The 26,970-nt window shown below is 47.1% G+C and overlaps 1 long non-coding RNA gene across 1 annotated transcript in view; it reads left to right on the top strand.

The window, feature by feature from the left end:
* LOC110354654 (uncharacterized) overlaps positions 1 to 26,970 on the top strand; it is a 63,191-nt gene that overhangs the window by 24,608 nt on the left and 11,613 nt on the right. Inside the window, exon 4 of the long non-coding RNA XR_002406845.3 lies at positions 7,478 to 7,549. This is a non-coding gene — a long non-coding RNA (uncharacterized lncRNA). The remainder of the gene's footprint in view (positions 1 to 7,477; positions 7,550 to 26,970) is intronic.

Below are 26,970 nucleotides of genomic sequence, written 5' to 3'. Positions count from 1 at the left end.
AGCCACTTGGCCTTTCTGTAAGTATCGCTGCGTTACTTGTTCTAAATTCAAAAGCAGTCCCAAGAAGAATCTAAGGTCTGCAAAGCAACGGGCTGGAAATAAATGACAGGAGGCTGTGAAGAGAGCCTGTTGCTGCCCTAAAACTGAATTTCAGCTTCTCCATTCCAGAAGATTGCATCCATTGAGCTCTCTCCTCCCACTCTGCATCTATTTTTCTATACACGGATGTATAAATACAGTTACTATTTTAACTGCCTTTTAAATACAAATGTTGCCAATTAGCCAATGTTTTGCACTATGCCTGGAAAATATAAAATCAAAGTGTTCATCCAAATCCACATATGGCCAGATCCTTAGTTGGTGTCAATGTTTGCAGCTCTGCTAATTTTTTTGGAGCTGGGCCATTTTATGCCTGCTAAGGATATGGCTCAGTAGAATCCAAGTGAAAGACGCTCTTTGGCTTCTCTAAGATACAGATCTGGACCATTGTTATTACGAACGCTTTAAAAAATCTGGAGCATGTTGGATGTTGGGACTGCGGCTCTGGTAAACAATCATATGTTGGAAGATTTTCCCATTACCTCCAAGCCCATAAAGCAGAAAACGCAAAGCCTGTTCTCTCTTCTCCTGTTTATGCTGGGACCAATAATACTAATTTCCAAATTAAATTTCACATATGTCTGAAAGTTGCCTGGTTGCCCCAGCCAGAAATCGCACTTGGCAGCTCTGGTTTCTGGCGTGGCTGAGCTTGGCGCAGGGCATCTCCGGGGGACAGCACCGCTGGTGAGAGCTGCAGCATGGGCTGGTCCCTTGCAGGCACTCCAACCACAGCCAGGATCCTAAAGGTGTCAAGGGAGCATGTTTTTCTCCATATTTACTGGGAAATGATAAATAACCCTCAAGCATGTGTGATTACAGGACTGAATAAAAATAGGAGCCTAACCGAAGATTAAATCTGCAGAGGCCAAGATTTAAATGCATCAAACTTTAAAAATACTTGGTGAATTCAGATGTTGCACATTTCCTTACTGAGAATACTCTCAAGGCAGAGTAATTTGGAGAGAGCTCATTACCGGACCGCGAAGTGGAAGGAATCCTGCGTGGCGTTAAACACAGGGTTTTCACTTGTAGGAATAAATGAAGTTGAACACTCGCTGAACTCTCCAAAGGGCATTTAAAAATCAAGATGGGGGGGAAATGAAGTATAAAACAACAAACAGAAGCACAAATAGTAACGGTCCCAATGGAGCGTGAGCAAGCACATAATGGTAGGTGCTAAACTGAAAAAAAAAATATTAAAAGTTTAAAACAAGAATGCAGGAAATAGCCTCCACACCAGAGCTAATATTAGCAGACTGGGGGAAGATTGTACTTATTTATGAAATAAGTAAAGGAAGCCTGCCTAACACCATCTCTTGACTTTGTGCTTCCCACCTGTAGCTCCTGGAGGTCTCTGTGTGTTTGACGGGCTGCACAGGCTCTTTCCCTGGCAGTTCTGCCCCCAGCTGTGCTGCTCTGCAGCCACCAAGCTGAGGGGCAGTAAGCGTCCTGGATGTCCTTCTGGTGAATTTTGCTCACTCTCCTGAGGTACTTCCACAACCCTTGAGGTATGTGAGATCTTCCACACTCTTAAATGGATGTGCCTGAGCTCCCTCCCTGTAAATAGGGCTTGGTTGGGATTTGAGCTGGCTATAAGCATAGTGTCATTGGGAAAAGGGAGGAGAAAAGCCTGCAAGGCTTTCTCAGACAGGTACAGTGATCTCGAGGGGCTCTGGGTGTTCCTGTTTATCTTACCCAGGCCGTACCTGGACAGCAGGACATGTCCTTCTCACTCCCAGGCCCCAGCAGGATCTCAGTGTGCTTGCATTTTCCTTACAAACACACCGGTTCAGCCAGGAGGAACCTTTCTGAGCCAGGCATCAAACCAAGGAAGTGTTAAGTACTTTGTGAGTCACAAATCCTCCTTTTCTGTGGATTAGACATGACACGTATCAACTTCTTTATCTTTGGGTAGAGTCATCATTTGGAAACTGTTCAGGGAAAGGCAGAGCTGCCTGGGAAGAAAGGGTCATCTCTTCAGCGGGGGGAAATCAACAGAGCTCTCTGGAGTCAGGAGCCCATGTTGATTTCTGCCTGCTGAGAATCAAGGCATAACTTCCTTCGATGCATGAATGCACTATTTGTAATCAGCAAATAAAACACCCTTTAAATAAGAGCCTAATTCCTACGAAGAAAGAATGCGTGAGGCATTGAAAACTTGGTTTTTATGAAGTTCCAATCTCCATTATGTGGAACGCAGAAGAATGAGGTTGCACACAATGTATCATTTATTAAAACAATTTTACTGACGGTGCAGTTCAGTCTCAGGGACAATGCTGTTGGAGTGAGAGGTAACGGCAGCTTTTGGAGGAAGAAAATACACGAGTAAGAGGAAGAAGGCAGACAAGCAGAGCTTTCCCAGGGCTGTGGGACTGCTCCATCCCTCTCAGGGATGGGGTACTGGGGACAGTAGCCTGACACTGCAGGGAGCTCCCAGAATAAGTGGTTTGTGAGGCTCTTTAATCAACTAAATTATAAAGTCAGCTTCTAGTGCCACTATTTAATGATGAAGCGAGTAGAAATTATTTGTTTTCCTATTGAAATTTTGTGATTGCTGCCACGGACTGGCACTGAGCAGGTTTCAGGATGAAGTATTCCACTGGAGTCTTCATTACAGGAAGACTCTCCTTCTCTGTCCCTTTTTTCCACTTTATGAGCTGATTTAATGTCTTACTAAAGCCCCTGAAACCCCATACAGACTTGGATCCCTGTTGTTCAATGTACCAAGCATGCACAGTGTAAAGGTGGCTGCAGCAGGAAGCAGCAGAAAATTTCTAATGCATTTCTGCTCCTGCCGGGCCGAGTCACCGCAGTGACCCTACCTAGGTCTGACTGCATCCCATTTTGTCTGGGACATGAACAAGAGATCGACCATTTGCTGATTAAGTGGTGAAAGAAAACACCTATGCAGAACATGTGTCAGAGTGGCTCTGTCAAGGACTTCAAGGCACAGGATTCCCAGGAGGACGGCTGCTGCAGATGCCATAGGAGTTACACAACCCACCAGGCAGCCAACTTGGAGGCACTTCAAATAGCTGTAGTTGCAGACCCCGCTTTTACTTCCTTAAGGTTCTGGCTGGGAGCCTGAGCCAGGGACTGCGAAGTGGTGGATTCAGCCCCCGGCCCTCTGCAAGTGCTTGCAGACTGGGGGTGAAGCAGCAGCAGTGTGAAGAAGTCCAGGGCGCAGGGCAGCAGCCTGGGAAGCCTTCACCTTGGGGAGAAAAAAAGAAATAAATGGTCCCTGTAACATCCTGGTGCTGCAGAGGGGGTAGAGCTGCCTGGTGCACCTTCCCGAGGCGCATCTGGGGGATGCTCCAGAAGCAGCGTAGCAGAGGAGGAGGCTCCAGGAGATTTTTCAAGCCCCAGCACTGGAAGAAAAGGAGTTTCCACTGCATTTAGCAAAGTGCTGGCAGTTCCTATTTTGAGACAAGTGACACAAATAGGAGATGCCAAGCAGATCTGCAGCCAGAGCAGCTGATTGAACAGTGTGTGCTTGCCCCTCCTTTCCCTGGTGTTACCTCAGACTCATGCCGGTGATGTCAGTGCCTTTACTCCTCGCTTAGAGCCGTGCTACGGAGAGAAAAACCAAGCAAGCTGATTTCAATAAATCAGCCCGGCCTCATTAGCTCTCATCAACTTGTTCTAACATGTCCAGAGAGTATTTGGCTTAGGAAGAAGGTGGCATTCACAATACGCAGAGCAGGGCTTGGCAGCGAGGATTTTCAGGAGATAACCAACATCAGAGCTCTGTTCCCACAGAAAAGAGCCCAGCACAGCACTGGCCTGTCCCTGCTGCCAGCTGCTGCTGAGTGCTGTATTGCCATGGGCATTTGCTGTGGCTCCTCAGGTACTGCCTGCTCACAGATTATTGCAGTCATAGATGGGCGAGAGAAGGAAAGTGGTTTTTGCCTCCGCTGCTTATAAATTAACTTCTTTTTAGGAAAAAAAAAATGCATAATTTTCCCAGCTCTTACAGTGAGAATGAAAACAAGCCCAGAGAGAAATTTGCCTATCACTGGAGAAAAACGACAACAACAAAAAAGGAATATATTAAAAGAGGCAAAAAATATGTCAAAACAAAGGTCATCTCCCTTCAGTGAAGCATCCAACCTGCCTCCTTGGAGCAGCGAGGTTTCTGTAGGCATGCTGCCCGCCTGCCAAGGGCAAAAAGAGCTGACAGTGCCTAAAGAAATCCCTCTGGAGGCAGGCTTGGGTGCTGACGGATAAAGAAATCTGTCTGATTCTGAAAGCCTGAGGAAAAGGAAGAACAAACAGCTTTATGGGGTATCAGCCTTAATCCAGTGGTTGTCTATTGGCAATAGACATTGAGAGATGTGTATATAGGAAATAGACATGAGAAATGTCTATTTCTCAGCTCTCAGTTTTGGGAGGCATGTAAAGCTGGAGGAGCCACTGCGGGAGGTCCAGGAGCAGCCTGGGGGCAGAGGAATGATGTTTGGGGGGCTTTGCCCCATGGTGGGAGGATGGGAGGAGAAGGGCTGACTGCCAGGGAGCCGGTCCCTCTGTCATGGAAGGCAGCAGCTGGAGAATGGCTGAGAGGCAGTGACAGAGATCTGCCTTTCTTTTCTTAGAGAGCCTGAGCCTGTCATGCTGATTTAGACGAGAGGAAAGCCCCGGCGAGATGCAGGATGCAGCTCTGCCTCTCAGGACCCATGACTCAAGCTGTCCTAGGAATAGAAACCAGGACACGGCTCCCTCAGATCCCACAGTTGTCAGATGCCTGCCTCCGAAATGAATACCAAGGTATTTTTTCGCCAGTGACACGAGGGCTGCAACTCCCAGAGAGCTCCAACCTGGGAGGCCTGAATCCGGCCGAGGCCTGGGAGCCACAGACTTCCCCCGGAGCCCTGAGAAGGGCCCGCGGGTGAGCGGCATTACAGGCCCCACATGTGAAGACACACAGAAATATTCAGACCCATGGGGAGGACATTGCATTGCTCCCATCCTGGTGCTGGGGAGGGCTGCAGAGAGCAGCTCGCTCCTGGGATCGGTCCCTTTTTCTCCCCCTGAGCAGCCAGCACCAGGATCCAGCTGGCAGCACAGTGGCTGGCTGCAGAGGCGAGTCGTGATGGGGCCACGGGAAAGCTAATTGTGTCTCCTCCACAAAACACAGGAGGCTCCGGCAGAAAGGTCAGGCTGTGAACGGCTCCAGCACGCCGGGAAGGTAGGAGCTATTTTTGGTCAGCTGCTGAGATTCCTGCGCATCTCCTCCCTTCTCCCTGTTTCTATAGCAATGCTGGGCCGGGCTGCAGGGACTCAGGCAGCGAATGGAGCCCCGGCCCCACGCAGATACAGCATCAGCCTCCAGCATCCCTGCCCCTGGGTGTGCTGAACACTGTGTGCAGAGGGCTGTGCTGAGGGAAAACAGATGCTCCGTTCACCTGCCTTCCTCTGTGCAGGAAAAAATGCCATAGTGTGAATAGGAGAAGGCAAGAAGGGGAAGCAGGAAGGGTCCTGGAATGGACCCTTCCCAACAAGACTGCCCTGGGTTTGTTGCCCTTTGTATGAGAATTGCAGCTTCGTAGCAACTCCAAGTGATTTTAGCTTATTCCTAGCTGTGACTTTACTGCCTTTCCCAGGGTTTTATGGAATATTGCTATCCTCTATCCAAAAGTTGTCAGTGAATTTTAGTTCAGTGAAATGAGTAAGGAAAAAAAATAGAGAAGGCATGTATGAAGCAAGCTTTTGAAAAACATCTTTCTTTCCAGCACTGTGCTAAATATAAACATTCTTAAACATCAGACAAGATAAAGAAGAAAACAAGAATGGGGATGGCCTGGTGGAGCACCTCTCTGCTTCTGAGATGAACCAAACTGGGAAAGAGGCACCGAGCCCTTCAGGACCTGCTTTCTGTAGCAGAGAACATGCTAGAGAATGAAGCACAGCACTTCGTAGAAATTAAACACAGCACAGGCTTTCGGGCTTTGTTTCTGCCTTAGATATTACTCTTCTTTTCAATCTGGTTTTGACATCCTTCCATTTCAGGTCTGCAGACAGCTTGGGAGCATCACCTGCCAGAACTCTGTTCCATGGGGCTGCTCCTCACCGAGCACAGCACAGCGTGCCTCTGGCCAGGCACCTCCCTGCTGCAGACCCTGGGGCTTTGTGCTTCTTTGTGCCTGTTGTTATTACTGTGGCCGTTTCTCAATCAGTCTTTTTTTTCATCCACTTGAGAGAACAGCTCAATTCTCAGTCCACAAGCTGTAATATTGGTTCTTGAGTCCTGGCCTGAGTTCCCATTAATCCTATCTCCATGCCATTAACCTTCAACCTGGGCCCTCAAATTCCCTAACAACGGCTTGCCAAAGTTAACAGCAACAGAGCGAGCTTTTCTTTTCTTCTGGGAGGAGAAAAGCCCCGTGATGCTGGGTTTCTGCTCACTCCTTTCCTAATACATCCACAAAGCACAGTCATCATTAAGAGATAATTCAATTAGATAAGATCAGCTATCAGAGCTAATAAACTGATACAAAAATGAGCTTGTGCCAGCCAGATGAGGAGGTAGCTTCCGCTGTGTTAATTAGTTTAAGCAAACGTGCATCTGCGTGTCCCTGGTGTGACATCAACACCGGGCAACTCGTCCCCGAGCCAGGTGTCCCCTGCCAGGCCCTGGGGCCGTGCCCACAGCCGCTCGCCAGCTGCAGCCACTCCATGGCCGTGCCTTGCCGGGCTCCTCCATGCCTTTGTTCTGCTCCTAGCAGGTTATTTATGGCTGCTAAAGCGATATCGAGTCCCCCAGGGGCTCAGCTCTGGCTCACGGAGAGGACTTGTAGGGATGCAGACAGGAAAGGTAAAAATGAGGAACGTTTGAGGCATGCGCAGAGCCCTTATTTTAGCTTGGCAAAATAAACCCCAGGGCGGGGTCAGTCCCATGGCACTGGAGGGCAGCAGAGAAATGAAAGGATGTTAAAGCAGCATTTACACTCCTGACCTACATTTACACTTTGACATCTCCATCCAGCTGCATATAAATACATCTGGCTGGGCTGCAGTGGGGTCTGGAAGAGGAAGCGTTCCCAGAAATATGAAACACTCAGATTGAGAAACAGCACAGCACAAAATGCCTTTTTTCATTGCTGTGGTTGCCTATGGTGTATCTGGAGTGCTGTGCCAGTTCTGGGCTCCCCAGCAGAAAACAGATACTGGCTTACTGGGGAGAGTCCAGCAAAGGGACTGGAATGTCTTTTGTGGGAGGAGAGGCTGAGATGGCTGGGCTGTTAAAATTGGGAGAGAGGCCTCAGGTGGGATTTTAATCAATGTGTGGACATGTGAGATCTTAATCAATGCATATCATGTGGGATCTTACTCAGTGTGTATACATATGGGATTTTAATCAATGTGTATACCTACCTGGCAGGAGGGTGGAAGAAGGAAGGCAGGCTTTTCTCAGTGGTTGCTGGTGGCAGGACAAGAAGCACGAGCCTTCCAGGTATGTCTCAATTCCCTCACCTCCTGGATCATTCCCAAATTCCTTTTTTTTTGCTACCCCTTGTAAATACAGATTCATTTGTCACAGGCAGAGAAAAGATGAAGGGAAAACAGCAAGCTAGCACAGAGATCAGGAGGTCCACTCTGACAATGTTTGACTTTAGAGAACAGGAGACGAGGAGCAAAGCCTTTAAAAGTTCCACAGAATTTCCCCAGCTATTTTTAAAGGGTTTTCTGTGATTCAAAGCAACCTTGCAACACAGTCTCTGTGTGCACTATGTGGGAAAGCGATTTTCTCTGGTATTATGGGATCCTGAACAGTGCCTCTAGGCACTCATGTAATTACTTATTCACCATAACAACAGCTACCAAGCTGACAAGGGATGGGCACGTGGCAAGTTATAATTAACGTTCCTACTTGCCTGGGAACTGTGCAGATCCTTTTCTTGGCCTTGTGGCTGTTGTCTTGCTCTGGTCACGTGCCTTGGCTCCAAGGTCTTTGGGCAGTGACTGTCACTGTCTCTCTTTTTGCCCTCTGTTTTTTCTGTTGTTTAGTTGGTTGGTTTTCCTTAATACTTATGTTAAAAGAAGCAACAGTGAACTGAATAAGTAATATGTCCACATTCATGCCCTTGCGTACCTGCCTTGAAACAAAGAAGAGGAGTTTTCTGCCAAAATGTGGAATATATGAGATAGTGATTCCTGGGGCCAGATCCTATTTGGGCCCTCATCAGTTTCCTGTGTATCTAGCCCCAGGGACTGCCTGAAACCCCGTGTGAGCACAGCAGGCAGGATGCTGGTCCCATGTAAACACCAGTCCTTGTGGTTAGTGGCTGGTGAGAAGGCTTCTCACCACTGAAGAAGTACAGAGGAGACAACAGGGATGGAGCCATGCTTGATCTCAAGCTGTCATTTAGGAATCAATAGAGCTGCACCTGCCCTCCTGGTGAGCAGCCTTTGGGACTGGCACCTGGGAGCTGGGAGCAGGCAAGTCTAGATGAAACCTTGCGTAACTCACCGCTGACTTCCCAAATGTTAGAGATACCAAATGTCCCAGCGCCACTCCTGTTACTCACCGGCTGATGCCAGGCCACCCTCACACACACCCGACCTGCTGTTCATTGCATCTCGAGATGTGTGCTGCCTCTGGAAACCTGTCTGGCAGGGACAGCAACCACCACAAAGCCACCTCCAGGCTCCTTCCAGCGCAGAGGGCACCGGCTACAGTAAGCATCCGTGTCCATGTGCTAGGCTGAAGGGTTAAGCACCACATGAGGCCCATGTTATTTCCTCTCTCACATCGCTTCTGCCAAAGGACCGTTATCTCAGCAGCTTCCCCTCTGTATGGAGTTTTCCTGAGCACAAGCCAAACCTGGGAGCAGAGGTTTCCCGAGGGCGATGTGAGGCACTTCATGGGCTGAGCAGCTGCTGTGTGGGGATGGAGCAGCTCCAGCAGGGCTGAAAGTTGCCGGTATTGGTCCACTTGAATTTCTTTTTTGACCTGGAATAAACTGCCTTAGAATGGGTGAAAGCTGAATCCAAAGGAAATGCAAGACCCTTAGTTTTGTTCTATACTTTTGCCACCATTTCAGCGTGCTATTGATACAATGCAGCTGGCTCCTCTGCTGGAAACAAGGACCACAGCTCTAACATCCACGTGAAAGAAGAATGCCCTTATCAGCTGGCCTGTTCCTCAGTCACGGGCTGGGGAAATTGGCAACGTTGATTCATTTAGCTCAGGCACATCCAGGTCAAAATCAATCATGTCAAAAGTACATCACCGGAATTCAATAACTTTTTTTTAAAAAATAAAGGAATATAGACTACGGGAATAAATCACAGCAGAATAGGGCTTAGTTTGAAACAAACCTATCATTTGCTTCAAAAGGATAAATACGTTGTTCATTTTGAACATTTCCCCCAATATTTAACAGCACACTTGGCAAACAGACTAGGCTTGGCTTGGAAATGGCTGTTTCCCAAGGTCAGAGAAATGGGATTGAGCAAAATAGGGGATAGGAGGGGGCCAGGATCAGAGCACCCTAATTTTGATACAGAGCTCCCTCATACTGCTTCTCGAAGAGGTTTGCATGTCACCTTTCCCATGGGCAAGGCTTGAAGCCAGCAAGAAGGGGATTCTGTTCCCCCTAATGCTGCATGGGAAGGTTTGTAGGTGTGAGGACAGGGAGGGACCCCACATTTCTCCCGGGAATGCCGAGCCCCAGACTGCCTGTCTTGGTGATAACTCCCCTGGTGTCAGTGAGTGTCTCGCCACACAGATCACTTTTCAGGACTGCAGCCAAAATAACTGCGATGTGATTCACCTCTGCATGTCTCCATTACACAGCAGGCATGCTATCAGAAACCGAACCAAAATGTAACTAGCTGAAAGCACTCTTTTTTTTCTTTTTTTTTTTTTTTTTTCTTTTTTTCTCCTCCTTACAGTACCAATGGCTGCAAAACAATGGGTGAAAAATACTCCAGCAAACGTGAAACAATAAGCTACTGTAGATACTCGTGTTTGGTCAGAACCAAGATTATCATTAGATAAACACAACATTATGAAACCTCAAGAGGGAGAAAAGCAACTGAACCAGGGCTACGATAAAAACAACTATTCTGAGGCAGAAGTATTTAAGTTAAAAAATAAAAGGTGGAAACTGAGATAGGGATTGTCAGAGTACTCACTGAAGAATGAAGTCAGCTGTGAAATAAGAGATAAGGAAATGAGGACTGGGACTGGCTCTTCCCAAGACCAGTTCTGAATTTTCAGTCATTTGTGGCTGATGGTTGTACATTCAGGGCTGAGACCGAGGCAAGGCAAAGGGTAGGGAGAACTGGGGCTGGAAAATTAGCTTTATTGTAGAGAACAGGTAAATTTTTCAAGGTCTCATCCTGAATTTTCAGCCAGCTACTGATTCCTGTCTTACTGGCTTCTACAAATCCACAGCCTTTATTTTTGGGACACTAAAAACCTTTTTGCAGCAGGCTGAAGGGTAGACTGGGCTCTCTCAAAATGAAGAGCAAAGATATTCATTTACTAGTACAGGTGGTACACGAATTCCCATTATTCAAAACCTGATTCAAGGAGAGAGATCAGTGAAAAAAAACTGTAGTTCTTCACCTCTGCAAGTTGCTCTACACCAAGAACCTGCCCTGATGCACAGAGGAGGTGGTATCCAAAGCAGAGGTTCCCAACCAAGCCTCTTAACAGATCTGTACCAAATAGTTTTTTCATTTTCCTGAAAGCTGTGGATTTGGGTACCATTCCCACCTTCTGATCAGATTTAGACTTTGTATACTAGAGTTGAAGTCATAGCCCAGGGCTGGCAAACGACAGTGAGCGAAAAACACCTGCTGAGCTGTTGTGAGGAGCATTCTGCCTGTGAGCAAAGGAAGCTGCTTTGGCCTTGGGAGCTGTGAATTATAGCTGTGTGTGACATGGAGGCTTTCTTTCCCCTCTGCATGAAGAGAAGAGGCTGCGATCTCTCCGTGACTGCTGACATTTATCTCCTGCCCAATCCTTTGGGGTGTTTCTTTGCTGAAGCAAAACCTCTTCTCTCAGTCACCGAATATTGTCACCGAATATTGTCACATTCCCTAGTTCTCTAGATTCGTCTCACTAAAACATTTTAGTGGCAAATCCTCTCGTTGCCTCAAAGAGACATTTCCTCATTTCTGTATCACTTGAATACTCGAATGGTCCCAGCCTCTGTTCAGGGGCCATCAAACTGGCCTCTTGCAGCTTAAATGCACCCATCCAGTTCTTACCTGGCACCAACAAGAGCACCTCCATTCCTCTCTTACGTGTGGCTCTGGTGGCATAACCCAGCATGTGTAACCCATGGTGAATGTGACCTTTACCTCTGGTCTGCTCCTGGGGCACGTCTTCCCAGTAGCATCAGATATGCAGGTGCTGTTTTACCCAGAACATTTGGAAGCAGGATGCCTCTATGAAACGAGCAAACACTTCTTGCAAGGGTTAAATTGCCAGAGCAGCAACTGATGGAGAACTGTGCTCCAGTTCAGGCATATGAGCCTAATTGTCAGGTAGAGATTTCCACATGGATTCAATCAACGGGCTCTGGGAAGGAACATTTCCCACCTCAGCATTCCTCCAAGCTTAGGAAGCGTCAGGGAGCTCCTGTGAGAATACCTCTAATGTTCTTAATTTCACAGATGGCAGAGCAAGTATTGCACCAGAAGAGACGGTTTCTGCCACACAAGTGCTCTGTAAGAACTTGTTCTCCTTCCATCTAGTTCAATTGCAGGGAAGACTTTGGAATAAACAGTATGTGCAATTGCAGGAGAGAGATACAGTCTTTATAACCCACGCTCCACTTAGATTCCAGTTCTCATCTTTTCTGTTTAAGGGATATTTCTTTTGCTCAGATGCTGCCAGGTTTCTGTTTTTAACTAGTTTTCTCACTTCATAAATGAAAAATGAATCACGCAGGCTGAGCTAGCCTGGATTTCAGGTAGCTGACTTCAGCATCAGTCCAGAAACCAAGCACTTTGAGGAACTAAGCCCCCACTTCCTGGTGTCCCATGTGAGCAGCTGGCATTCAGCTCTTTGGAGTTCTCACCGGTCCTTAGGGCAGGGGATGCTGGAGGCCTTTTTGGAACCACCCCTTGTAAAGCAGATACCGTCCAGGGGGCATGCATGAAATATCACAGTGCTTCCATCTGCGGATAGATAGCCCTTGCAAAGAGTTGTAGCATCCATGGGAAGTGTCCCAGTTTCCAACATGCAGTCAAGAATTGGTTCATTGCTTTGTTTTGCAGTAATTGCTCGTGAATCAGCTGATGTTTCTGGCAATATGTGGATGAGCTGGCACAGATGATCCCTTTCAGGATAAAGAGGAGTTTTGTTGTGTGTGAGCCGTTCCTGGGTTTCGTGGAGCTAGCAAGTCACACCAGTAGAAGCAAATGGCCAAGTGATTCAAAATACATTCCTTCCAAAGCCTTTCTATAAAGCTGAGCTCGGGAAAGGGAAAAACAGGTGGTCATGACAGATGCTCGGTGGTTTAAAAACACTGAGATGCACAGAGCACCACCACAATCCCACATTTGGTATATTCTCGAGGCCATACTCAGATAACCTAAATTCTACCTCGGCCCTTGTGTTTACTGTAGTAAGTGCATTAACTTCTCACTTCTGAGCAGGAAATCACAAGCACCGAGCAGGGTGCTATTTAAGCACAAGTCACACATGCTGTTAAAAATTCTCCTTCCCAGTTTAACATCCACAAAGGGGAAAGATAAATGGAAGAGGGCATTTTACAAGTTTCCAGCCAATTTTGAAAATAGTAGAAAAATCAGTTACTACCCTGGAGGCAAAGATGCCCATGAGTTTTCTTCTTTTAGACTAATGGAGAGCTCACTGGTATTTGTAGTGCAGCTCTCCAGTGTGTGTGGAAAACATCATTACACAGAACCTAATGAAAGTTGTTCCAGACCTAGATAATCTCCAAAGATGCTAAAACTGAAAATCCACATGGCTATCCCAAGATACAAACCATGACCTGGGAGCCACAGGGCTCAAAGAGTCCTGCAGCCTTTGTCCAGCACTGATCAATGACGGCCTCCCTCCATCCCCAGAGCTGTCACTCGTGATGAAGTGACCAATATTGGCAGCACAGGCACGGAGGCATAGGTGTAAATACTTGGGTGTCATTTCCAGAAGGAGCAAAAAGTGAAACTGATGAACCAGAAAACATTATGATTGGGGATGTTCAACCCCGAGAGGAGTTCACCCTAGATATTAAAAAGATATATATTGGTTGCTTTGGGCCATGAAAAAAGATATCAAGAAGATACTCTCAAAATGGTAATTGGCCTGGCACACCATTTATCAAAGGGACAAACGCGTAGGTTACCTTGTCAGAGAGATCTGCCCTAGGTCCAGAGAATATGAACTGAATGCTTCTGGTGGTGAAGGCATCACCCCCACAAACAGTGCAAAGAAGTACCAGCGGTCACGGGAGGCTAAGCCATCCTTCTGTCTCTGCTGGCTGTAGGCTGCCTCTCCATCTGCAGAGCAGGAAGAGTTTGGTTTCGTGGTCTGCTGACAATCCAGAACAACAGCCACAGAGAAGTTATCAGGAAGCAACAAAACAAGGAAAATAGCAACATTCCTGAAGGAAGCTAAAAACGTTGGCATTTGGAGGTGGTAGCAGAAGGACACTTCTGTGACCAGGCTCATTCATCTACAGCTTTGCATGTCCCAGGAACATAAACCTTTGCCTAGAGAATCTTCTTAAGCATTCTGGAGCTACTAAAGAGGAGAACATCTATATTTTCTACTACCATGGTTCAATCAATGCAGATAATTAATTCAGTACATTTAATAAATGTTTAATAATGCATGTCATTATCTGAGGCTAGTCATATCTTCGGATTAATAAAAGGATTTAGAAAGCAAGAGACATTCTGGAAAAGCTGGGAAAGGAACATCTATGTAGTTTTTCTAATGTCTTGGATTAGGGGTGGGAGATTTGGGAGCAGTGAGAGCTGAAAACTCTGTCACCAGAGCGGCGTTTCTGTGCCTGGTGTAGTTGTTCACATCACATTGGGGAGGACAGCAGACCTGAAGGTGTCCAATTATTTCCAATGGTGGCTTTAACTGACTTTCAGCTGCCATGCAGAGTGCAATTCACTTTTGTCAAGGATGGGAATTAACCAGCTTGGTGCTCTGTATTGCAAAAAACAATCATGGAGAATTTGTTTCCCCAAAATAGTGCAGGTAGCCAGGATTACCTAGGTTATTTACACTAACAGTTACCCTGAAAAATTGTTGAACGTTGTCGGTCCACAACAGAGACACAAAGCTCTACCTCATGTGGAGCTGTAAAGGAAGGGGGTGACCCCAAAATCCTACTAAGTCATTCCATGGAGGGCAAGAGAGAGAGCAGCAGTGCTTAGCAGCGAAGTGCTGCAATTAGTTCAGAGCTCAGCTCCTGGACTCTCAGGGAATAGTAAAAATTGTCACCCAGTGCTGTTAAACTGCTAAGATCATCCAGCAGAAAATAAACTCAGTGGTTTGCAAGAGTCAGCATAACCCATTCATTTCATGGGAGCAGCCCTCGGAGAGCACAGTACGTGACTCACTGGGGATGAGAGTTTGTAAGTGGCAGGCCTACTAAATACATGCAGATAGTCCCCAGCACAGAGACGATATGGTGACAGTCTAAGCCAAAAACTGTATTTCAAGGTAAGGCTGGAAAAAGCAGGAAGTGTTTTTTTCACCTTATTCATTAGGGAAAGTGAATGTGAATGTAGCACAAGACGTAAGGCACCTGTGTTGTGAGTAAAAGGGCTGGGAGCAGAGCTGAGCGCGAGGGAAATCCAGGCAGGAGGTGAGAAGCATCTGAACAAGATCCACTTGAGATCTATGCAGCTTGTCTCCAGACTCCAAATATTTCCAAATCATAAGAGCACTTGCATGGCAGATGGCAGTTGGGGCTCGTTTTTGCTTTGACTGTGTGAAAGTGAAACGCATCCCTCCCCATCAAACAGCAGAACAGAGCTCTTGTAACAATGGCACAGGTGACTAATAAGACAGAAGGATGCCTGCACCTCAGTGCAACAAAAAGAAGGGTGTCCCAGTGCAGTTCCTCAGTGGGATTCAGATGCCCTGCATGGGGAAGGACTACAGGAAGGGGTTACGGACAAGTCTGCTGCCAGGCAAGGATGGAGCAGGCACAAGGAGCCGCATCTTACTCAGCATCTGCAGGACCGTTACTGGTGTGTAAATGAGAACAGCACCCATCTGCCAAAACAGCCTGGCCTCTTGCTTCAGGGCAGGAGACAGACAGCTGTGTCCTGGGTTTCACTGCCAGCAGTGCCTGTTACAGAATGTTGTATTTATTCTTTTCAAATTTTTTGTAAAGTCATGAAAAAAAAGAAAACAGAGAGGGTGGTGGGAGCTGAGGGGGAGCGTAGCTATGCTGTACTTCCATGCACAGAGCACCAAGGAGTTATTCTGTTACATAAGGTTGAGCACACATCAAATATGTCTTGTTGGGGTTTCAGATTTACTAGTTATTTGTAGGGAGTGAGGAGCAGAGTTGGGACCTTGGGCAGAAAAAAAGGCAGAGATAACTCTGGGAACTGCCTGTATTTTTTTTTTTTTGTATGTTCATCCCTAATTCAAACTAAATTTTGAGTAGGGAATTTTTAGTAAGGGGTCCATGTTTTTCCTTTGAGCACCTCTGAATGTCATCTGGTTGATTTGTTTGGCAGTCCAGCTGCAGTGCTCTGCCACCTCCACAGTATTGTGGTTATAAATGCTCACACACCTCCGTAACTTTGTCCATAATTTACACAGTATGAAGGAGAACACTGCGGCTGAATGATGGGTTCCGTGCTCTGCTCCACAAATCTAAGAAACTGCGCAGGAGTGTGGGTACACCTCTTCACAAAGAGTAGCAAGGGTGTTTTGGGAAACATAGCATTTCCCTAATGGTACAAAAAATGCATCACTTTCAGTTTTCTTCCATGGAATTAATTACTTTTTACAGTCAAGTGAAGGAACTTGAAAAAGAAAAAAGGAATAATCCCAATATTTGTTTCTTGTCAGGGAAAGCATATGGCCTTCTCATAAGAGTCCATTAAAAAATCAGTGGAGAGACTGCACGCGGGGCTTCTGTACATGCAGAGAGGATATTTGCTAGCATAGGGTAAGGTGGTTACTGCTCCTCACCGAAATAAAGCCACCCAAGTCCCAACTTCAGACACTGTAACCTTTTCTAAGGACTTACCTGAAAAGACACCGTGCTTAGCTTAGGGAGTGACTCCATAAGCAAGCTGATCTCGCTTATTTGCTATTGATAAACTTTTTGTTTATACATCAAGTGGCTGAGAGAAATAGTAGAAACTATGTGGCTTAATTTGGGCATAAATTAACTGCGATTTCCACAGCATGCATTTACTAAAAGTAATTAGCAGCACAGTAGTGGCTGTGAGGAATGTTGATCATCTGCTTTCTGTCCTAGGGGCTGTGATGCTCACATCCCTGTGTGCGGATCCCATGCAGAGGCAGCACCAGGCAGTTCAGAGGGGACTCTGGTGCCTTTTGAAGAGCTGCTGCCCTGCTCCTTGGCTGGTTTTAGCCTCAGCACCTATATCAAGACTGTCACAGCCATGCCTCTTTCTCCCCAGGACAAAGGGGAGGTCGTTATCCCCATTTTACTGATCTAGGACGCAGACATACAAAATAACTTGCCCTGACTCATACAGAAAAGTTGTGAGAGATACACAAAAAGAAGAGAGCTTTCCTAAAACCCTGCCCAAAACCTAGCCAGACACCAGCCCCCTGATAACCCAGGGAAAACAAAGTAAAGGTAGGCTGCTACATGAATACATGACTCTAACATGGGGAACTATCTCAGCTGCAGCCATCTGAGAGCAGACACCCCAGGCAGCAGGGGCAGGGTACTGGCTTTACTGATGCTCTTCTAGTCTTTAAGGAACCTCTATTGGCAGATTTTCAGTTTTTAAATGCACTCAGTGATACAAACCCAGTCCTTTCCCCTCCTGCACTCTTCACTTGGTCTGCAGTGTATTTAATACCATTTTGCCCTGACCTGATTAGGAACAGCAGAGGTTTGGGATCACAAAACACCTGCAGAAAGGCCCCAGCAGCTTTAACACTGCAGCTCTCAGGTGCATCATGACCCTGGTCCCAAGGTGGGGCCCTTTGTCCTCAGTTTCCTTTCACAAAAGTCCCTGCTGTGGGAAGTGAAGTGGCCTGGCTGCCTGCATGATGCTTTTTAGATGATGCAATGAGCATTGCCACACATCTTCTTCCCCGGGGACCAATTTGTCTCCTTCCAGCTTCAAAGTGCTGCTTCATTTCCACGAGCGGGGGCATTAATTAACAACAGGGCTCACCTGAAGCCACCTGTATCTGCAGTTAAAGCAGCCGATGGAAAGGCCACTGCAAGGCTCCTTGGGTGCTGGCAAGCTGCAGCTGGGTTCTACTTATATCCTGACATGACTTTCTGAAATGTTACAAGCCAAAAAAAAAAATCCCTAAATGGCTCTGCTAATCTAGAAAAGCTGTGCTTATGCCCTACCCTTTGGTATAGCCTTTCTTGGAAATACCTCCCTCTTCCTCTTCATATATATATATATACACACACATACATACATCAGGTAAATATTTTTCATGTTCTTGTCAGCTTCAAGCAGTGCTCCTGAAAGAAAACAGAGGCAAAACAAAACTGTGGAAAAGTTACATCAACGATAAGCAAAAATAATACAGGTTCTTTGCAGCCAGGTTTTGTTTTTTGATTTATTTATTTTTTTTTTATCAGCACTTCAGCTGGTCTCTTTTCTAGAAATGTTGATCATTTTAACTTATCAGTACCTATGAAAGTTCCTAATGTCCCTTTGGAGCATGTTTTGTTCTTGTATGTAATGATGCTACTGTACTCGGAGGTCCGTAGGTTTACAGAACTCGTGCCAGAAATAATGTGCAGTGGTTTTGATTCCTGGTCTTTTGTTTCAGCTATGAGCTTCTTCCTTTATTCCTAGGAGGGCTCTTCTTTGCTGTTATCAATTAGAAAGTATCCAGAAGTGTTTGTGAAGTCCTGCCTCCTGCTTCAGACTGAATCACTTTGGTTGTATCATTCGTATGATCTATTTCTCATTAGTATTGTAAGTCTGTTAGCTGCAAGTCAGAGACAGGCTCCCCAGGGTACCAGGCACACATAACAAGTATCCCTAAAGAAATTGAGAGACTGAGCCCTATTTCTCCTTTCAAATCTCTAACAAAAATGGGAAATAAGAAGAAAAATTATTTTTTTTTCCACAAACCTATAGAGTATGTAATTCACAGATACATGTGGCTGCCATGTATTCATGCTTCCTTGAAGATTCAATGGGCTATGAAACCTTCGTGATTTGTTCATCAGCCTCATTTGAAGCTGGGTTGTTGTCTTTTTCCATATTTAAAGCTCAACTTCTGTATATGAGCTACAGTAGTTCACTGTGGCCAAAAATACCTTAAAATCTCCCTGAAGCAGCCCTCTAATTTAGCCCATTCTGCAGGCTGGCTCTGTAAGTGGAGCATGTCCGGAGGTCTCCAGCAAGCTGGAACACAATAAAGAATAGAAAGCAGACATTTACCAGCTCAGCTCATTCCCAATAAAGTATCCAGCCACGTACAACATGTACCTCCCTCTGCAAAGCAAGCCTTTCCCCTTCCTTTCTTCTGATGGAAGTACCCTTCCACCCAAACAAAACCCACCGCTGCCCTTCAGGGAGTGACCCCTCTGCCTGCTTGGGCTGGATCTGCGTGATGGGGAGTGCAGGGGAGGACTGGGGCAGGACAGAGCCATCCAGGCTTCTATTTCTAGATGAGAGGGCTCTCAGTGTGCCCACCGGCAGACATGAAGCTGGTGGGGCTTTGTCTGGGTCCACAGAGAGCTGGACCTGTGCAAAATAGGGCTGGTCTGCTGCTCATGTGCACCCTCCAACCCTGGTTTTCCTGAGGGCTGAGCACTGGGGAGAGGCTGTGTGGTGAAATCCAGGGCAGGATCCTGCTTAAAAAAAAAGCAGGATGCTACTGAAAGGCCTGGCATGGAGACGGGTGCTAAGCCAAGTGTCCAAAGTCAGCCTGGGAGTGGCGGTGATGTCTGCAGGACCATCAAGGTGGGTTGGACCTCTATTTGCTTGTTCATCCATTACATGAACGCTTCAGGATGAAAGGAAGACCAAAGGTGATAGCAGAGCTAATCTGAACTGCAACTGCTGGAATAGCTGTCTTTCTGTTCACTCGGAGAAAAGAACAAATGTTATTGAACCTTAAAATCAAGCCTGACCATTTCTAAAGAGAGAATGTGACTGGGGTACCAGCTTGCAGCCCTGCTCAGCCACCAACCAGCAGGCTGTCAAGCTGATTAGAGTTTCAGGAAAAAGCAGCTGTGTAAAAGATCCTAAAGCATAGGAAAGAAGATGCTTGAGCAATAAATCTTTCCTTGCAGCTACATGCTGATAATGGCCTTTCCTACCATCCATCCGAGTTTGCCTCTCTCCATAGCAGCCACGCCAGAGCCCTCCAGCCCCGATGGAGCAGCCGCTGAGCTTAATGGTGCTGCAGGACCAGTGCAGGGGGGTGCTGAGCTCCTGGCAGGGTGGGTAAAGGGCTGCAGGGTGTGCAGGAACATTCTGAAGGAACATTCCCCAGCCCTCTCATCCCTCCAGGGCAGGAAGCAAAACAGCTGGCTTGCTGGCACCTGCTCTGCTGCTGGCCTGGCAAATGTTTTGTGGTTTTTATTGCTCCTGCGTCAGGGAACTGACCAGAGAGCTACAGGGAATGTAGGGCTGCTTTCACCCCTTGGGGCAGTTTGTGTTGTGTCCATCCTCTTCTGGACGATGTGGGTACAAAGCAAAATCCTTCCACAACATAGGAGCAAGCAGGGATCTTTCTGGCCTGGGCTGAGTGGAAAATGCTGCCCTTGCTGTGTGGAGCCCTGCAAAGGCAGCCTGAGCTAATGGAGCTTCAATGCCAGCTGCATTCAGCTCCTGTTCTCAGCTTGGACCCATTACCAACTGGAAAAGCTGGTTCAGATCAGTGGGAGAACAGGAAAGAAGAGCAAGCTGTAGCTGCGGAGCTGGGCTGTGCCCAGAGCTGCACCGTGCGCGCAGAAGTCCCGTCTGTCTGTTGATGTATCCACACCGTGTGCGTGCAGCCCCCCCGCTTGCATATGTTTTGATCTTAGCTTCCTGACGATCAGCTCCAGGAGTTGGTCCAACAAGCTCTGGCTGTGTTTCCATTCAAATGCTGTGTAAGAAGCATGCTCGTACAAAGGTTGCGTTTGCAACAGGAGGATGAAGAGCCAGGGGTAGTCTTTGTCTCTTTTCTGCCTGTCAGTAACATAGCTAATTTGGGCTCTCATTTTAAATAATCCCCCTAATCTATCAAATCTGATTGCGAAACATGAAATTGATGAACCTGAAGTTACTCAGCAGCAAATCAATGCCTGGGCTGAAGAGAACTCTGGAGTTCAAGACAAGGAGAAACTGAGGGATGGGGGATATGCTGGGGCTAACCACATTGTTAGAAGTGAGGGCCAGCAGGCAGTTTGTGCCATGTTTTTTCCCCACCTAAGAGAAGGAAGGGGTTTTTTGCTCTCTGCAACAGAGCCATGAGCCCACAAATGCTGAAGAACTGGGGAAAGGCTGAAGCAAGAGCCTGACTTGGCAGTGCTGCTGTGAGCAGAGCTGCTCAGTTACTGCAACCAGGGGTTGACTTGGTATCTCTGTAGTTACACAGCAGCCATCAGACAACTTATTATCAGAACCAGGAGCTGAATGAGTCCGTGATACAGGGGGAACCTCTGCAGGACCACAAAGGTGTGGGAACAGCTTGGAGACAGATGGACGCTCTGCTGAGCCCGAGCTGCCACCTACACCCTGCTCCCCGTGGCGTGCTGCAGCTCGCTGCTCTCGAGTGAGACCCAGAAGGAAATATCTTTGTTTCCTCGCTAGCAGAAGGATTAGCCAAGAGGCTTCTCTCCACACAGCTGCTGAGGCAGATCAGGTGTAATCCTCAGCAGGTGCAATGCCTTGGCCCTGCTGGTGCTCAGGGAGCGGAGCTGAGCCGTGCCTGCAAAGGACCTGGCCAGGCACAGCCCGTGCAGGTCCCTGGGCTTGGTGGTGGCTCCGAGCTGTTCTCTAGCAGGAGAGACTTCCCACAGCTCTCTGGCTCATTTTCTATCCTGCTTTCGTACCCGTGTGTTTAGCACTCCGTGCTGCATGTGATTTTAAGCTTGGGTTTTGATGAACAAGTTTGCTTAAGGGAAATGGGTGCCAGGAAGGCTGATGTCTGTGTCCTAGGGACAAAGATGGAGCTAGGTGGAAACGCCTCTTCAGGCCCATGGTTATTCCAGTGAAAACAAATTCTTTCTTTGCTCATGCAGAGATTTTCAAGGACTGACAGGCATATATTTTTATTACCGTTAAAATACCACAAATTTAAGTGCTCCAGTTGTCCTGGAGAGACAGACCTGATTTAAGTTTCTCCTTTTGAAAGAAGCCATTGAAACTTTCTGAGCTTTCTTCTGTCTTGAGGGATGTTCTGGGACGTCGCATGCAAACAATGCTGCTCTGCTTTCAAGATGCAGCGAAAGGTTTTCTAGGCACCTGAGGCACACGTTCAGCTGCTCTTATTTCTTGTCCTTCCCAGGGCTGCCTGCTGGGTGCTTGCTTCTCTGGGTGATGCACCCACCTGCCCAACATCCCCAGGGCAGCAGGGTCCTGCCTGGCCTTGGCTTTGAGCAGGAGGTGGCCCTATGGCATCGGCCATTTCACCTGCCCTGAACCCGGTGCTGCTGCACTTCCAAGGCCTTTCAAGATGCCTTTAGTCCAGATAAGGCTTGGAGGGCGAAGAGGCAACAAAAGCACTTAATCCATTTAACTGCCAGTGGAAACCTCGGCAGTGAAGAGAGCAAACCATTGGGGGAAGACTTCTCTGCAGTTGTATACTGGGGATTTCCTACAGCTGCAGCCCTCCCTGACTGTGTGTTCTGGTAATGAATACTAACGATCCTTCACTTCTATTTTAATTGCCTGCCTATCAAGCTTTGTTAATCTTCCCCATTTTCCTTAATCTTTCATCGAGTGTCACTTTTTTGTGTGTTTCTTCTGTGGTGACAAGGCATTTAAACATTTCACTAAATAGCAAAAAAGTTTTTTTTAAAGGGTAGAAAGAAAACCTCCCTTTTGCATCTGGAATGTTCATTTTCCAGATTAGAAGATAAGTGGCTGTGGTATCTAATTATAATGAATAGGTTAATTAAAGAATATTTAGATCCCATCCTTCCAAAGCAGCTCCTGTAGACTGTTTCAAAGTCAGACTGTTCATAACCTAAGCAATACTTGCAGCTAAAACAGGGTTTCTTCCCAAACTCCAGAGAGATGCTAACAGCATTTTAGCCAGCAGCTCAGCAAGTGTTTGATCTGTACTTTGCTGAATGAGGAAGGCTCTAACCAGCAGGAAGCCAGAATCATTGCTGTAGTAAATGTTGTCTACTCATCTTTACTTCCAGACTTCGTAGTGATCCTATAGCCACAAGGAGCATACATCCCCAGGTATAACAACGAGTGAAGAAATGCCAGTCCAGGAGCTCGGACCACATGGATCCAGGCCTTTAAATGCCAGAACTCCAGCAGGCTGCCAACAGGGGCTGGGAATCTGACCGTGTTATTACCAGAATCTGAAAGGACTTAGTGGGTCCCAGCTAATTCATCACACCAGTCAGCCCTCCTTTACCTCCCCTAAAAGCCATTTTTTGAGTGACTGTAAAGGTCTTTAGAAATGAGACCCCTCCAAGATCTACACTATGTCTCAAACTCTGCAGTGGGTGATGTGAGTGTGATGGTGTCTTTTTTGTTGTTCTGGGGATGCACCACTACACTCATTCCAAAGCTTGCCAAGCACCTGAGGCCCCCACCAGACCTGGCCAGAGCTGCAAGCTTTGCAAAAGTAAAATTTTTTATTTATTTGTTTACATGCAAATCTTAGTTAGTTAAAAAGGAGTTAGTGCTCCTTATGGAGAGAGCAGTTTTTCCCTTGTTGATTTACTATTCTAATGGGCGCATCCTTAGGTAGCACACGTGAAGGTCAACTCAATTTGTTTAAACCCAATAAAGAACAAATTACTGCAGAAAAAAAAAAGCCCATTAAACTGAGCATACCTGGCTGCTTTCATATGATGATTGCTGCATCTCTTCCATCTGTGAATGCAGGAGCCGGAAACTATTTATGTAAGGTGGGAGCCTTCTGGATCCAGCCCATGTGGGGATTTGTCATTGCATTTGTCTTTGGCTTCAAGTCTCTTTCTTTTGCCCTTGAGTGTTTCTTCATATAAGCAGTTTTACCAATGATGTTCCCTCCTGCCCTGCTTAAGAGATGGCTCATTGTTTACCAGGACATATTTAGACACTGAAAATATGCTTTTCTTTCAAGAGAGCTTCTGATGCGTGTTGATTTGAGATCTGCATCAGCAAATGAGATTGGGAGGGAGAAAAAACAAACAGGGCTAAGGGGAAAAAATAGCTTCATGTTCAACATCTACTAATGAAGGCTGTCCAATTATGGAAATCTGCTTTCAAAATCTTAAGTTTGTTGGGAACAATGGGATCTTCTTTCTTCTCAGATCTCTTATGGCAGTCTCAGTGGCTGGGCTTTGACAACTTTGACGCTGGCTTGTGCTGTCACCGTGGGAGAAAATCAACTTCAACAGAAACTTATGTGAAGTTTGGGATGACCTCTCATCATGCTGCAGGAGCTTTTCAGCACATACTCACCTTGCTCTTTCCAGAACTGCTGTCCATCAGATGTTTTTTAAAGCTCAGGGTATAATGCTACAACTGCTTCCTTGGTCTCATTGGGAATTTCCCAGGCCACAGGCTGTCCTGATAAAACTGAAGGGAGACACAAAGAGCACAGACCCTGCACAGCATAGAAATTTGAGAGTGAAAGAATGGCATCACCCCACATTTTATTTCTGTGATTGAAATCATAGTAATGTGCTTACACAAGTGATGAATGCAGCTGGTCTTTGTGGTCCTGGAGTCTGGTTCTCTGCTCTTCTTTCATAGCACTTGGGTTGTGTCAGCTTCCCACTGCTAGGAAATGGGATTCTTTGCTCACAGTGGGATAAATCAGGCATGACTGCATTGAAAATTATGGTGCTGCTGGTGTGACAGGTTAATTGATCCCTAAACGTCATCTTTCAGCAGGGCTTTGCAGAGCGTTCATCACTGCTCTTGCAGGCCGTGCCACCAGTGTGGTTTTCTTTCCTACGAAAACATAACATTATTTGAAGAAGTAGTAGATTTTTGTATGAGGGGGAAGGTGGGGGAGTTTCCAACAAAAGAACCACTGAAGCAGCCCAGCCCACATCCTCTGCATGCTCCAGAGGGAAGCAGAAGAATACCCAGTGTAGAAGGGTGTGTGATAGCAGATGCTGTGCACACAGTCTGTGCAGAGCTGCTATATGGAGTTAGACGACGTTTTTAAATAGGACACCAAATGACCCTCCTGATATGCGGGGTTATTTCTGATAGTCCTTATTCTGCTTCTTTGCCAAATATTGCCATGCTCTGGACCTGCTGAGAGGGGTTCCAAAGCTAATCTGTGCATTACATGGAAACAGCGTTTCCTTCTACGGCTTCGTCTTGAATTTCTTCGTAGGGCTCTTCCAAAAACCAGGGAACAAAAATTCCTGGGACTGTCAGGCCGAGGTGCTGCCTCACCAGCCAAGAAACCTTGATTTTGAGCCATGTAGAACTGGAGGGTTACTTTGGAGACAGACGTTCAATAGCAATAACTATGTAGATGCTGGCAAGAATTAATTACAAACCCTGGCTGCAACTGACCCCTCCTCACCAAGGGGACTTGCTGAAATGACCTTGCAGGGAAAGCAGCAGGCAAGGAATGAGCCGAAGGACACCCACCACGCATCCCCCTGCCAGGGCTTGCTGCAAAAATTAAAATGGGCTGTCCCTTCCCTCCTCCTATCCTTTGCCTCTTGCTGCATTTGAACTTGCTACAGCAACCCTTGCAGCTAATGAACTGCGTTTTGGTAAGAGCCGAGCTCTCCAGCACCAAATCATCTGCTGCCTTGGTGTTTACATTGCACTTAGATATGTTGCATCAACAGTCAGCCTTGGCTCCTGCTGTGCGCTCACATGGATGTGCTCCCTCCTCTGCGAAGCGCTGCAGAGAGCTCGCTTTCCCACTTCTTGAGGCACTGGGAACGCTTCCCTGTGAATTAACCCAAGGAGGGAGGCTCGCAGAGGAAGTGGGTCAGCAGGCTCCGCGTTGGCAGCAGCCAGGAGAGGAGCGAACAAGCACAAAGAGGAGTTGTGGGCGACTGCTATTAAGGACTCTCCACAGAGGAATTTGTTGAATGCTGCTAGCGAGGCTGCTGGGGAAGTTCGCAGAGTCCCTCCCCGCGCTGGCAGCGGAGGCAAGGAAGCAGCCGTGAGAAGGAGGCACTCGGTGCACAAGTGAGAAAGAGGAGACGTGAAAATCCCTCAGCTGAACACTTGGGCGGTGATTCGGCACTCCCACCCTCCAAGATGTGAAGGAGTGTTTGTAGGCAAGCCCTTCAGCTGTGGGATCCAAGCACAGGCAGGCAGGCTTGCTGCGTGCTGATGCAGTCTGGGCTGGGTGTGATGCTGGCGAGCTGCTGGCTTCTGCTTGCAAGGAGCACTCGGTGGGAGTGAAGTGTACAGAAAAATCACTATGGATCCTGCAAGAAGGTGGCCTGTAGGGAGCAGGGGCTTGTTTATGCACATGCTCTTAAAGGCCCTAAGGCACTGCAGGTACCAGGGATGCGCTCCTGTGAAATCCCGCTGCTCGCTGCCAACTCTGGGAGCCCTTCCGTAGACAGGTGGCTGCAGTTTTAATTAAACCTGCTTGGACCAGCTATGTAGTGAGGAGTTTAAAGCAACAGCAATTATAAGCTCTTAATCCATTGCAACGTGGGAGTGGAAGACGGTTTGCTAACCAAAATAGTTCTGCAAACTGGGCCACAAAGCAGTAAAAGGCGAGTCCTGGGAAGACTGAAGAGGACAAGCAGCTGATCAGGATGGGGACAGGGTGAGGAGATTTTGTGGAAAGGCAGAGCAGAGCCTTCATCTTGTGGTGCAGAGGCAGTGGTAACAGCTGGCTTGTTTCTTCAGCTGGTGTAGATCAGTCTCAGCCAGTCCAGAAAATGAGCTGTAATCATCTATCAATGAAAGCCTCTGTTTGTAGCAAGCTGGTAAACAGTCACGATTTGGGATCCCCCTGAAGAAAGGACTGAATATTTACATGAAAGGAGTGGCCGTTGAATTAACTCTTTGTGCCCATTTCCTCCCTTATATTTTGGCAGTCGGGTTTATCTTGTCTTCTTCCACCTTCCTATCATGCAGGCATGAATACACCAACCTGATGCCAAGCACTGACGGGATTCTTGTGTCCAGGGCACACAACGTGTGATAGCAACTAGAAGCTTTTGTGAGGCTGTGAAGGCAGAACGAATTTTCTGCTCTCCAGTTTGTACAACTTGTCCTTAGGACTGCGAAATGCAAAGACAAATTCATCCGTCAAATGCCAACTGCACACAATGCTGTAGCAGGGACTGGGGCTGAGCCGTCAGCAGCAGGGACAGTATTTGGGAGCCTCTTGTTAGATCTGAAAACAAAGTGGGGAGAGGAAAAGTTTACCCTGTTTTAAGCCTTTTCTGGAGCTGTAGCAAGGTGTTAATGGTACAGGGCAGCAAAAAGAGGACACAGTAAGTCTGAAAAATTGCCCACTGTGCAAGGAAAGCATCCTGACTCGGCTGTTTGTCCACCTTTCATCCAGTGCCTGGACCAGAGGGAGACAATACCCTCACCTCAGACCCCCTTTCAAAATGTAGG

This window comes from Anas platyrhynchos, chromosome 25, assembly GCF_047663525.1.
Source record: "Anas platyrhynchos isolate ZD024472 breed Pekin duck chromosome 25, IASCAAS_PekinDuck_T2T, whole genome shotgun sequence".
NCBI classification, from domain to species: Eukaryota; Metazoa; Chordata; class Aves; order Anseriformes; family Anatidae; genus Anas; species Anas platyrhynchos.
Note: the sequence above shows the minus strand (reverse complement) of the source record. Positions and strands in the feature narration are given on the sequence as shown.